We start from the raw sequence: 12,681 nt of genomic DNA on the forward strand, positions 1-12,681 counted from the left end.
ACCATGTGATGTGTGGGTACCTTAAAGTTTGAAAAGAATGAATAGAAAGGATTTTCCTTCTCAGAGCTGTGTCTCATAGAGTTTAGCTGTTACTAAATAAACAAACTGATTAATTAGTTAACTAATGAGCAAATAGACACACTCCAAGTAGAATTCCAGGGTCAAAGAGTAATCTTCAGCAAGCCATTTAACTTTCACAGGAGCGTCAGTATCTTCTGCAGGCAGTGGGAGAGAAAGGAGGTTTGCTCATCTGGAGTTGGATAAAAGATCACTGGGTGCAGAGACCAGCAGGCAAATATACTTCATCTCCCCATTTCGTTTGTGTCCCAGGGAGCAGACACGAACCGGACACGAAGCACTGGGACAGGAGCGAACCCGTGTGGATGGGAGCTTCTCCCAGGAGGTGGTGAAGGTGTCAGCATCATTTATCAAGTGTTCACTCTGTGCCAGGCCCGAGGCTGAGTGTCTACACATCCGATGGCTGTGCTTTCAGTCCACAAACCCAGCGGGACAAGAACTGAACTATAACTTCCTTTCTTTCTTCCCACCTGAACTGTGTTATTATTTTGCGCCTCCAGTTTGCCGAGTGGCGGAAACCTGATCTCAAGCCATTCGATCCCACCCTGCCTGGGTGGGTTGATGTCTTAAGTTCCAGGGCCCTTACAGGGTATGGAGGCATGGCGGCACTGGGAGAGGTGAGGGCATCTGGTACCAGGCGTGTCACCATCTACCCATGCTTCTGCTGCTGGGACATCCTTGTTCTCACCCCATGGTCCCTGTAGGGTCGCTGCTGGGTCTGCCTTCATCCTGGTGGCAAGGCCTCCTCTGATGCTCTTGTCAGCTCCATCCTTGTGGCTCTGGCTGCAGGATCTTTCTGTGGTTCCTGAGCCAGCCTGGGAGCAAGGAATGCTGGGAGGCGGTCTCAGCCCTTCTGCCCACCCTGAGACAGCTACCTCTAGAGCGGGCTTCTCTGAGCTGGTGTAGGGGACACAAGTTCCCTGTGTTCTCAGATCTCTGAACCTAGCTACAACTTTTGTCACTCCCTCTACTCCCCCCACCACACATGGAGACCTCCACTGTTGGGGAGGAAGGGACTTCTTTCTCAGGAAAGCCCCCAAATCTCCTAGCTCGGCGTTTCTCAGAAGTCTTTTCTTCTGCTTTGGAGACAGGAAACCTTTCTCTGACTGAACTGGGTTTTCCCCAAATCAATATTTATGTCCCAGCTCCCTGAGAGTCTGAGCTTTCAAGCCTTTCCTCTGCATTCCCACCGGATAGCCCTTCCCTGCAGCTGGGAATGCCTGGGGGTCCGGCCACACTCCTTCCTGGGTGGGAGGGCTGAGCATCATGGGGAACAAGGAAAGTCCTCGGGTTGTATTCAGAGTATTATCTCATTTAATCCCGCAGGTCTGCACGTGAGTTAATGTTAGCTACGATTACTACTCCTACTTGAAGACGGAGAAACTGAGCCATAAAACGGCAAAAGATTTGCCCAAGGACGCAGAGTTAACAAAATTTGAAGCCAAGACTCACACTCAAGGCTCTGACCCAGATCTAGAGCCCAAGAACATGAGCCGGCTCGTGGAGATTTGCGTCTCAGCGCAGCCACTTCCCAGCTGTGTGTCTTCGGCAAGTCTCTCAACCTCTCTGAGCCTCTGCTTCTTCATCTTCAAAAAAGAGGTAATCATGATGGAGCCGCCTTATGGAGATGACCCATAGGTAGTAATTACAGAAATTTCTAGCACATGTAATTGCTCGATAAAGTTCAGTTATTATTATTGCTATTATTATTATTCACCATTATATTATCTTCTAAACCAATAGAATATAGCACCACTTAAAGTCCTAAAACCTCAGAGTGACAAAGGATCAGAACTGAAAGAAAAGGACTTTGGAAATAATCCAATTTAATCTCCTTATTTTACAGATGGAAAAACTGAGGCCCAGAGAGGGAAAGAAAGTTACTCAAGAACACACAGCTTGGTGACTGGCTAGATGGTGCCATTACAAAGAAGAAAAATTGATTTGGGCAAAAGGTAAAGAATAAATTTGCAAAGGTTGAGTCAGAGATGCCTGGGGGACATTCAGTAAAGATGTCTAGTAGCTGTTGGATGTGCAGGTCTCAGCTCAGGGGAGAGATGTGAGCGAGACCATGAGATGAAGGACTTGCCGGCTTAGGGGAGGCCAAAACCCCAAGAGGGTGGCTGAGATCCTGGAGGTGTGAGGATTGGGAAGAAAGGAAGGCTGGGCAGGGTCTTGGGACTCACCAACATGCAGGGGGAGAGCAGAGATGGTGGTCGTTGAGGAGCCCCAAGGAGGAGAAAACGGGGACACCAGCAGAAAACCAGGAGAGGAAGGAACTGCCACAAGAAAACCCAGCTTCCCAGTGTAAGAGGAATGAGCCCTGGAGAAGCCAGACGGAGAACGGAAGGAAAGGGAAGGAGGTCAATCAGGCGGTAGAGTTGGGTCAGGTCTAAGCTTTGGTCAGGATGTGTCTCTGTTCAAGATCAGTCCAGGAGAGGATGAGTAACATCCAAGCTGTCTGTTGGGGACCGTAAATGTGATTAATTTCATCGAGCACGTTCAATCGCTTGGAATTACAACCAATTATTCACTCCTATTTTTTTGAAAGAAAAAATAGAGCTTTGCTGTAACCGGCTTTGTTTCGTGCCGTGAAATCAGAAACGAACCAGGTGACAGGTCCCCAGTGGCCAGGTCTTGGCTACGCACCCGTAGACGCAGTTGTTTTCTTGGAAGCCCAGACTCTATGAGCTGGAAGAGGTCTTGCGTGGTAAATCATTCCACTCCTTGCCCAGGGCAGGAATCTCCCCACAACCTTCTTGGCACGTGGGCCTCCAGAATCTGTTTGCACACTTCTGGTGGGGCTCATTCTTCCTCAAGCATTCTATTTATGACTTAGTAGCTGGAATTCTTCTCTAATTCTCCCTTACACTGACCCCTTTCTGAACTTCCACCCAGTTGACCTAGATCTGTCCCCTGGAGTCACATTGAACCATCCAATTCCCATTTCCAATTGTCTTTTCTTCTTGGAAAAGGTCTCTCATGTTGCCCTTTAAGACTTCTCTTTTCTTAATTAAACGTCTCTGGTCTGTCATCCTTGGCTCATCCCTTTGGCCCCCACGAGGCACATAGGAGCTCAAACAAAAGGAATGCCCTGTCGCCTGCCCTCTTCTGCACGCTTAGTCCTGAATCAACCTGGTTCACCTGCTTGTGCCTCCTCGTACTCTCCCAGCCTCTTCACTGCCGACTCGGTTCTCTTAGCTTTCTGATCTTGGATTTTGTTCAGCTGATCATTAATTTGAATCCTGGCTTCCTCATGTACTAGCTGCGTGATCTGTGCGAATTTCCTATACTTTCTAAGCCCCCTTTGTAAAATAAGATAATAGTTGTACCAACCTCATAAGGTTGTTGTAACAAGTAAATCAGACAAGGCATATGAGGAGTTTAACATTTGGTAAATGCTCAAGCTGGTTAGCTGTTATCGATTGATTTATTTTAATTTAACAAGCACTTATGTTTGCTTACTATGCATCAGGCACTGTTCTAAATATTTTGGAAATACTAACTTATTTACTTTTCATCATGACCCTGTGAAGTATAAATATTATTATGCCCTTTCTACAGATGAGGAAACTGAGATGGAAAATAAATTATTATGCAGTTTACTAATAATTTTTGTTCATCGTATCAACCAGCGTTTGCAGCCTCACAACCAGCCACAAAACCTCAGTGGATTTTGCTGGGTTCAACTGATCTGGGTTGGGCTCCACTGGGCTATTCTGCTGGTCTCAGCTGGGCTCACGCATATGTCTACACTTTAACTGGAGACTCTGCTGTTGGTTGGGGTTGGCTGGGAGATCTTAGTTCTGTGCCATGTGTGTCTCGTCCTTTTTCTGGGCCTAGTGGGTGACCCACGGGGACATCCTTCCCATGGTAGAGGCAGGAAGCAGGCTCAATTGCACGTGTGCTTCTTGACTCAGCTTGCAACATCTCCAATTACCCAGTGGTAATCAGACTTTTAAGATGGTCCCCAATGATCCCCATCTCCTGGCATTCATGCCCTTGTGTAATCCCCTCCCTGAGTGTGGACAGGACTTGTGACTTGCTTCTAACCAATAGAACACAGCAGAGGTAATGGACTTTCATGGTTAGGATACAAGAGATTGTGGCTTCTGTCTTTCTAGCAGATTCTCTCTATTGCCTCTTTGGTTTGTACCCTTTGAAGTGGGCCACCTGGCAAAGAACTGAGGACAACCTCCAGGCAACAGTCTGTGTGGAACTGAATCCTGCCAACAAACCACGTGAGCTTGGAAGCTGAGCCTTGATATGACTGGCTGATACCTTTATGGTGGATCCGTGAGAGATCCTGAAGCAGAGGACCCAGCTAAGCCATGCTGAGATTTCCAACCCACAGACACTGTGAGATAATAATTATGTGTTGTTTTAAGCTTCTAAGTTTGGGGGTAATTTGTTATCCAGCAATAGATAAATAATATACATCCCCATGGTCAAAGAAAATCACATGGCCAGGCCTGGGGTGGGAAATTATCCTTGTTTATAGTGAGAGAGCATTGCCAAGTTACAAGATAAAGAGTACGGGTACAGGGAGGGCTGGAAAATTGGGGTCAATAATACAGTTCACCATGAGTACCTACTACCTGCCAGGAGACAGGGACATAGGTGATGCAGAGCTGAACAGGACCTAGGCCTTGCCCTCGGGGAACTCACGAGCTGGGAAAGAGCCAGAGAAGCCTTTTGGAGTCTGAATAATCATTTGCTCAGTTGGCACTTGACATTGACTCCATGTGGAGCTTCCTGAAAATGTTACCACCTTTACCTAGGAATTGACAAAGGGAGTCTGAGAGCATCCTTGAGGTGCCCTTTGGATGGACAGAGCCCAGGTACCTTGGAAATGAAGCTTCAGTGGCCCCAGCCCTTCCCAACTCCAATCAGAGACCTGCAGGCAATGACAGTCATCTGTCCAATAAACACATCTGGGCAACCATGGAAACCAAAGGCTCATCCGTCACTCATGGCAATCAAGAGAACAGGAGGTGGCTTGGCTGGGAAGGAGGCATGGAGGGAAGTGGCAGACATTAGGAGCCTGATATTGGCAGGGGGAAATGCAACATATACTGTTAACACAATAACCTCGTTTGTGTTGGGTACTGTGCTAGGCACTACCTCAATTGAGAATCACAAAGGTTCCGTGAGGTGGGCGTTGTTATCCCCATTCTGCAAGTGGAAAACTGAGGACCAGGGACAGTGAAGTCACTTGCCCAAGGTAAGATTTGAATCCAGGGTCAACTGAAGCCAAGCCAATGTTCTTTCCATAGTGTGACCTGTTACTGCATCTTCCTCTTACCTTCTGTTCACTCTGATTCTAAGATTCGAGAACATTGATTCTGGTGCAGTAGAAAGAGCCCTGGAGTCAGAGAGTCCTAGATTCTAACTGCTTTTGTCAAGACTCCCTGAACGATTCTGGCCGAAGTCACTCCCCTTGTCTCAGCCTAGTTTTCCCATCTGTAAAAGGATAGGTTTGGATCTTACCAGGGATGTCAGATAAGTTTTATCTTGCGTGCCAACTCCAACTGGATGATGGCTGCAGCCTGACATGTGATGCTGGTGAAGACTGTGAAGCTGGCTTTTGGCTCAGAGGGAAGGAGTTCCATGCCAGGTCAGTGAGGTGTGCAATGGGTATAGACCATGGGAGTAGACGATATCCAAGTTCTTTTGAAATTCTTTGAGTGAAGAAGTGCGGCTCTCTTCTTCTACATTCCTTTTTATTTTTTTATGGGTTTTTATCAGGCAAAGCCAATCAAGAGAGGTCCCATCTGCCTCTGCCGAATATTAAACTGATGTATGCAAATAGCAGGCTGGCTGGACGGGCCACAATCTGCAGGGGGACGAGACCACACAAAGACCCATATGTTGCTGCTCGGATGGCACCGTTTTACCGCTTAGTGTAAAACCCCATCTGTAGTGGGGTGATCTGTGAGAGCACCAAGGGCAATTCTTAACCCCAAAACCCATCCACTAAAGGGCCACAAAGACCCCTGCTAGGGCTGTTATCTCCTGGATGCTGCCCAGAATGCACCTCTCTGCCTGGAACTTGGCCTGTAGCAAATGTGAACACTCAGTTGCCAGGGTTCCCCTTTGAGCTTCCTGCCTAGAGCATAGGCGGGCGCGTGAGGAGTCGGGGACACTTACTCTCGTGCCTGAGGGACTGGGAACAAGCTTTCTTACTGGTCACTGCCTTCATTCTTTCTGGATCTCTGATGTCTCGGCCACAGCTGGAGAGTTGTAGGCATTCTGTAGTCAGTGAGGTTGCAGGCCTGAAGGCCACCCATTTCCCCAACCTGGTGACATGATGAACCATCATGGGGACCTTATGAGTCAGTCACTGAGAGCCCATTCTGACTTGCTCTGCCCCTGTCTCCTGCAACGTCGACCACACAGCGCGGGGTACCTCTTGTCACCCTCCACCTCCCCATGTGGATCCCTCAAGCTCGTAAGAAACAGCAGCGGGAGAGAGGGGGACACAGCAAAGTCACCTTCCAGGCTGGGGCTTCCTGAGAGAAGAAGAAAGTCCCTGCAGAGCTTCTAAGAGAAGCCATCCTCTCAAAGACACACCCAGATGGCTTAGGAGAGATGCTTGAACCTGCAAACTCCTGCTTCCTGGAGTGCATTTGAGACATAAAATAACTGATGTGCCTTGGCTGGGGGATTATTTTATTCATGGACTCAGCCCCTCAGGCTGACGGGGAAGCCTCCGCAGGCCATGGGGGCCTCTCCCTGTGGCCTCCCCCGAACTCAGGCTCTGAGCTCAGCACAGGGTAACTTCAGACTGAAGCAGAACAGAAGGTTCTTGACCCACAGCCCTCCTCTCTGCGGGGAGCCTGGGTTCAACAAGTCTTTTCTTTTTCTTTTAAAAATATTCTATCTTAATTTTTTAAACCTTATTTGAAAAGTAACATGTTTATTGTAGAATATCTGGAAAGTACGCATAAACCAAGAGAAGAAAACGAAAATCACGCCCTACCCCGTGACCCAGAGGGACCATGGTTCACGTCTCAGTGTCTGGGAAGGGGTGGCACAGAGCAAAGGGCCTAGGCACGGGGGTCCGCAGATCTGAACTGAGTTCTGCTTCTTTCACTGACTAGCTGTGTGGGCAAGTTGCTCATCTTTCCTGAGCCTCAGTTTACTCATCAGCAAACTGGGGATGATAATCGTTTGGATGTGAGGGCTTACTGAGATAACTTTCTGAGATGTGCTAAGCGCTTTGCACAGTGCTGGGCACGTTGAGAGCCCTCCATGAATCATTGTCGTTCTTACTGTCATTGTCTTGGCACTGGGACACTTTCCCTCCCCAGATGGCCTCTTGTGGGGCCAAGGTAACCCAGGAAAAGACTTCTCTTCAGAGCGGGACATTTTTTTCTTCAGTGTTGGTGAAGTTAGGGGATTCTGGGAGAGAAAGTAATGCGATGTCTCAATCTAGTCTTAAACAGGAAATATGGGGAGATGCACATCCTAGTTTTATACGGATCACAAAACTCCTCTCCAAAAATTTAGAGCAGAGTGGAAGGCTTTTTAGTTTAGGTACATGCCCTGAGGGTCGTATTTCCTTTCAGTTGGCCAAAATAGCATGGCCAAGCTGTTTTCTGACGCAGACCACTGCTGCCTTCTGGGTCCGACTTGTTTTTGCAGTTGCAAATGATCTAACTATGAAGTTAGGGGTTTGAGTTGGGTAGGGATAAAGTTTACGATCCTGTTAGAGGTCATAAAAATCACAGAGAAGAAAGACATGGAAAGAAACAGGGAATTTCTTCAGCAATGGGCTCGAAGCAAAGAGAAAGTCCATGCGCAGATGCCTGCCCAGGCGAGTCAGTGCTAACGTCAAGTTGCTGGTGGGGAATCGGAGGGAGAGGCAGCCTTTGCCCTGCCTGCTGGCGGCTCATTTCTTTCTAAATTAGTTCCGAGCGCCTCACCATCAGCACAGATTAACAATGATTTCCTTCCAGACGTTTCTGTGTACACAGGGGTGTACAGATTCTCACTGTGTCTTTAATGGGGCTCATTCTGCTTTTTCCATTTAACTCTGTGGCCGAACACGGCCCTACTGTCTTTGGGTTCACTCTTCTTGCTGTCTCCCGGGGCTATGCTGCAAAAATATTCTTCCGGTATGCCATCAGCTTGACCTCTTTCATTTCAACCTCTGAGTCCCCCCACCCCGTGTCCCTCCAGCTGATAATTGTTGCTTTTGAAACTCAGAATCCAGCCTTGCTGGATGTTGGCTGAGTCCGACTCAGTCCAACACGTTCATTTGCAAACGAGCTGCTGCAGACTGCACTCACCTCCTGGGAGCAAGGAGGCCCCTGCCGAAGGAAGGATGTGGAAATCAGCTGGGAGGGACTCAGTCTGGCAATGATCCTTCTGGGGACAAGGGTCAGAGGCTCAGCTTTCAGAAACCAACAGGAACGCCTGAGACCCAGCTCCTAGAGAGAGCTTAGGGTCACCATTCTTGGCTAGGCTTTACTCCCCAGTACAGCCACCACTGGGGTGACAGTTGTTGCTACTGATTCTCTCTTGGAGATGTCCAGTTGGATCCTTGTAAGAGAAGGAGAACAAGACAGGAAGAGGGTCAAGAAGCTGGGTAAGACAGGAAAAGAAGGGAGGGACCCCCACGATATTGAAGTGGGAGCGGGAGCATGTGGGACACAGGAGTGGTTGGCCGACACTTCCATCTCCCCAGTCGGGTCTATGTTTCTTTGGTGCAGCCATAGTCATTCCTCTCTGCACCTCAGTTCCCAGCACAGGGTAGGTGCCCTTGGAGAACGTTTGGTGAGTGAATAAGTGAGTGAATTAGGTAGTGCTTCCGGGCTCCTGTACTGTGTTATAGGAAGATTCTGTGGGATTCCTGGCCAGTGTTTCCCCTGTTTCCCTTCTCTTCCCCAACTGAGCTCATGCTGCTTCCTGTTCTCGCTGGAATGGAACCATCTGGGTTCAGACCCATACTTCGCCATGCCCTGTCCCCGAGTGGAGGGTTAACCTTTCTGAACCTCCCAGGTTCCTTATCTGTAAAATGGGCAGAGCTGTTGTGAAGAATAAATGAGATGATGATGTGATGGACCAAGTAGAGCTGGTACATCTCAAATTTTAGCGTGTGCAGGGATCACCTGAAGATCTAGTTAAAGTACAGGTGCTGGTTCGGCAGGTCCAGGCTGGGGCCCGGGAGTCTGCATTCCTGATAAACTCCCGTGTGCTGAGGCTGGTCCAGGAGCTGTTGCCTGAATAAATCCCCGCAAATATGTTCTCCCTTCTTTTCTCCTTCGCTGGTCCGTTGGAACCTTTCCGAGTGTTTCCGAATGAGCCCCCAGGCAAGATTTTCCCCGGCTTTACCCCACCCCCGGGCTCATTTCTTCTTCAGAGCAGCAATGGCAGTTCCATCTAGGTCTGATCATGGAAGACAGAGGAACGTTAGTCCATAGGGGGTCAGAGGAACCCCAGGATCTCAAGGATGTGTCGGAGACTCCAGAAACCCAGCTCAGAGTAGAAATACAATCTAAATTCTAAAAAACAGCAAAAATGATAGCTAATTTTTTTACATCATACTCTGTTCTATAGACTGCTTCTATTTTTATCCAGTTAATTCTCATATCAACCTCATGAAATAGGTCCCGTAATTATCCCCATTTTTCAGGTGGAAAAATTGAGGCTGAGAGAGGTTAAATGAAGTGCCGAAGACACACAGCTGGCTCCAGAGATGGTGCTCCTAACCTCTGTGCAAAACAGAGCACATTCAAATGTATCAGCTTCTGCACTTTAACACACGTAGACGCCCCGGCGGTTAAAGCGTCCAGCTTCCGTGAGGGCATCTGTCTCCTTCTTTCTCCTGTCCTCATTCTCAGCTGTTGACCTTTCTTTTTCTATTGAGAACATAGACACGCTTGCAAAAGGACTTTCACATGTTCCCCCATTGGCTGCCAACCCGCACTGGGTCCCTTTGCTCTGTCAATGTCCTTGGACCTGTTGTAAATGGGTCATTCGCTAGTGAAATCGAAGCTGCAAAAGTCTCTTAAAAATGTGCTCCTGCGCATGTCTGCTCACAGGAAAGCATGTGAGCGTATAGACTATGGCAGCAATCAAGACTTGAGAAAAAAATGTATTTTTAAGGTCAACTAATCTCCTAGGCGAGGGTCAGGTCGCCTTCACGGGGTGAGGGTCGGTTGCGCAGTGTGCGTCATATTGTGTTGTGACAATACTGGGTTATTGTGCATTTTAAGTGCTTCTTGACTGACTGTTAGTTGTCACAGTGCTGACAGCAGATAAAATGTCAGCAGGGAAATTGAAACTTAATGTTTGGCCTCAACATACCAAAAAAAAAAAGAGAGAGAAATTAGACTGGGAATTCTGAAAGTGTATCCAACGGAAACGGGCCAGATAAGATTTTAAACAGGATATTGTTTAATTTCTCCAAATGTTACAAGATAGATTTCACGAGTGTTTGCTGACAAACAATGAGGATTTGAACTGGCTGAGAAACCATTTGCTGGCTCCCTCAAAGAGTATTGATCCTAATAAAAGCTGATATTTCCTGAGAGCTTTTCATGTACCAGGCACTATTCGAAACCCTGTATGTATATTAGCTTTACTTAAGAACTGGGTGAAGGAACTGAAACACAGAGAGGTCAGGTCACTTGCTCAAGGCCACACAGCTAGTAAATGGCAGGTCAAGGATTTGTAATCAGGTATCGTGTCTCCAGAGTTCATACCCTTGACTCCTGTCCTTCACATGCTAATTTGGCAGAACCATAGACCTGGTCATAACCAACTCTCTGCCTGTTGGGCGCTGGTCCCAAAGCAGCGGATGTGTCTGGAGAAAAGCACGCAGCCATGCCAACTGCTTCCCTGCAGATCCCTGAGCACGAATCTCCCATGGGTCCTTACGCTGCCTGGCAACCGTGATCCATTTCCCCCGGCCGTTCCCTCTCCCTCTCATCTAGATGATTTTTTTTTTTTCACACCAACAGAGGAGAACTTCCCAGGTTTCTTCCACCCCAACCGCCCTGTCCTGGCATGCTCTTGCCTTCTTGCCTTCGTCCCTGTTAGGACAGATGCGTGGTCCCCACTCCTGAGACCTTCTCTCCTCCTCTGCGCTCCGAGGACGTGGCTTCAGTAGTGGTCCGCTCTCTCACCTACATCATAGCGTGTTCTTCTCTCCTGGATCATTGGCCTCAGTGTGCAAACGTGCCAAGATTTCTCCCGTGTTAAAACAATCAACGAACAACCAACCCAATTCCACTTGCTGCTTTAGCTGCCTCTTCGTTTCTCTGTTCTCCTTTATAGCAAACATTCTGGCAAGATCGCTCTTTGCCGTTGGCCCAATTCCTCTCCTCCGTTTCCCTCTCGCAATAAGCTGGTTAGGTGTCTGCTCCCGCCGCTCCATCAAAACTGGACTTACCGTTTGGATTTACCACTCGTGACTCATGACCTCTGCTTGGTGAAAGCCAGCGGTCTAGTCTCAGGCTGCCTCTATTTTGTCTGGTTAGCGTTTGACATAGCTGAACATTTCTTCCTTCCTCTTCCTTTTTTTTTTTTTTTTTTTGGTGAGGAAGATTGACCCTGAGCTAACATCTGTGCCGATCTTCCTCTATTTAGTATGTGGGATGCTGCCACAGCATGGCCCGATGAGCAGTGTGTAGGTTTGCACCCAGGATCCAAACCTGCAAACTCCGGGCTGCTGAAGTGGAACATGGAAACCCAAACACTAGGCCACTGGGCTTGCCCCCACTTCCTCCTTCTTAAAGCACTTTCCTCTCTTGGTCTCCAAAACGCCTCACCCTCCTGATCTCCACTCCCTTCTCCCCCATCTGCTCCTTCTCAGTCTCCTAGCTGGTTCCTTCTCAATCTCTGACCCCTCAATGTTGGGGAGCCCCATGCTCCATCCTTGTACCTCTTTTCTGTCCTCACCTACAGCTTTGGTGATCCCATACAACCTCTCTCATCTTTAAGCCCCATCTGCAACAGATGACTCCCCAAATGATAGCTTTTCTCTGATCTCCAGATTCATGTGTCCACCTTCACTTAGATTTCTAATGGGCATCTTGACATTAACCTCTCCCAGACTGAAGTTCAGATGCACGGTCACCCCAAACCTGCTCCTTCGTTTGCTCCCCATCTCAGGCAATGGCAGCTTCCCCTGCCAGTTGCTTGGGCCAAACACTTTGGAGTCATCCTTAACTCCTCTCTTTCATACCCTCTGTCCAATAAGTCAGGAACTCTTATCAGTCCTATTTTCCAAGCATATCCAGAACCAACCACTGCTTCTCACCATTTCTGCCCCAACCTGGTCTAAGCCAGCAGCCACCCCTCCTGGGTGATTGCAAACACCTCCTCTTCTCCCTACTCCTATCCTTACTCCATACACTCTGTTCTCAACCCCGCATCCCAAGTGATGCCATAAAAACATACGGCAGACACTGTCGCTCCTCTGCTTAAAAATCTCCAATGGCTTCCCTTTTACTCCACATGGAAGCCAAAGTCCTTATAATGGCCTCCCAGGCCCACGTGATCTGTCCCACCCCATCCCCCACCCTTCTCCTCTCTGGCCTCATCTCCTCCTGCCCTCCCCGTTGCTCAGTCCCTCCAGCCGCTCAGCCTCAG

General features: G+C 48.5%; 1 long non-coding RNA gene across 6 annotated transcripts in view; it reads left to right on the top strand.

The window, feature by feature from the left end:
• The first annotated feature begins 1,268 nt into the window (after positions 1 to 1,268).
• LOC139046348 (uncharacterized) overlaps positions 1,269 to 12,681 on the top strand; it is a 43,831-nt gene continuing 32,418 nt past the window's right edge. For 3 of the 6 annotated variants that reach the window (XR_011506262.1, XR_011506266.1, XR_011506267.1), the window contains exons 1-3: positions 1,269 to 1,677; positions 1,925 to 2,033; positions 4,203 to 4,437. This is a non-coding gene — a long non-coding RNA (uncharacterized lncRNA). The remainder of the gene's footprint in view (positions 1,678 to 1,924; positions 2,034 to 4,202; positions 4,438 to 12,681) is intronic. The other 3 variants (XR_011506264.1, XR_011506263.1, XR_011506265.1) reach the window with 3 other exon arrangements.

Source organism: Equus asinus, chromosome 10, assembly GCF_041296235.1.
Source record: "Equus asinus isolate D_3611 breed Donkey chromosome 10, EquAss-T2T_v2, whole genome shotgun sequence".
Taxonomy (NCBI): domain Eukaryota; kingdom Metazoa; phylum Chordata; class Mammalia; order Perissodactyla; family Equidae; genus Equus; species Equus asinus.